The sequence below is a fragment of the Centruroides sculpturatus genome, unplaced genomic scaffold, assembly GCF_000671375.1.
Source record: "Centruroides sculpturatus isolate CEXI.00-Female unplaced genomic scaffold, Cexi_2.0 scaffold2445, whole genome shotgun sequence".
NCBI lineage: Eukaryota > Metazoa > Arthropoda > Arachnida > Scorpiones > Buthidae > Centruroides > Centruroides sculpturatus.
The window spans coordinates 34,345-35,699 of NW_019386733.1; positions in this window are offsets into that span (position 1 = coordinate 34,345).

Sequence of the window (1,355 nt, forward strand, 5' to 3'; positions counted from 1 at the left end):
TACTAGCTGTTACCCGCGACTTCGTCCGCGGAGGTTTTGCAAGCAAACCCCATTTACATTCAATATTTCAATAACCATAGTAATTGTTATATAACACCTACCGCTGAAGAGAATTGCCGAGAATCAAACGAACTATTTTCAATTTGATCAATTTTCTGAAACGTTTACAATCGTTCTGTAATCGAAACAATATGCAATAACAAATTCGAATTTAAAACGCTTCGAACATTTTTAAAATCGAAATAGATAAAAATATTTATAACAATGTCTGAAATGTTATCAATTTAATACACTTAAGTACTCAATGAAAATTAAACGTAGTTGAAAACAAAAAATTGCATCTAAAATAGTACAGTAAGAGCCGTTCTTCTGGTTAAGCCTTAATCCTCTCCCTCTCCCCACGCGGGAGAATTTCGAAAAATCCCTTCTTAGTGTCCACTCTCATGGCGTACCCTACTAAAACGCATATAAAACAAAAAATCGCATCTAAAATAGTACAGTAGAAACCATTGTTCCGATTAAGCCTTAATGCTCTTCCTCTCCCCCCGCGAGGGAATTTCGAAAAATCCCTTCTTAGTGTGCGTTTCCATGACGTACCCTAACTGTGTACCAAATTTCACCTCTTTAGGTTAAGCGGTTTGCTCTGGGTGATGATGAATTAGTCAGTGAGTCATTCATTCAGTCAGTCAGTCAGTCAGTCAGGACAAGCAATTTTATATATTTAGATATAGATAAAAATTGACATGTATGTCCCTATATTTCACTTTTTTGCCATAATTACACATCGCACGTGAATAGTGTTTGTATGTGGTGGTAATCCCAAGTCTCCATTCGTGCATAGGGGTGGTTGCGTCTTGATAGCTATAAGGNATGACGTACCCTAACTGTGTACCAAATTTCACCTCTTTAGGTTAAGCGGTTTGCTCTGGGTGATGATGAATTAGTCAGTGAGTCATTCATTCAGTCAGTCAGTCAGTCAGTCAGGACAAGCAATTTTATATATTTAGATATAGATAAAAATTGACATGTATGTCCCTATATTTCACTTTTTTGCCAAAATTACACATCGCACGTGAATAGTGTTTGTATGTGGTGGTAATCCCAAGTCTCCATTCGTGCATAGGGGTGGTTGCGTCTCGATAGCTATAAGGGTGCGGTAGATATGGGCTTGAAAGTGATTGAAAGTGGCTTTCTATTTCGAATGTTTTGTACGAATTTGTTCGAATTAAATTCGAACAATATTCGAATTCGAATTCGATTTTGTTCGATTATACAACGATTGTAAACGTTCCAGAAAATTAATCAAATTGAAAATAGTCCGTTTGACTGGACGTAAAAGTTCTCTAATTAGTCTG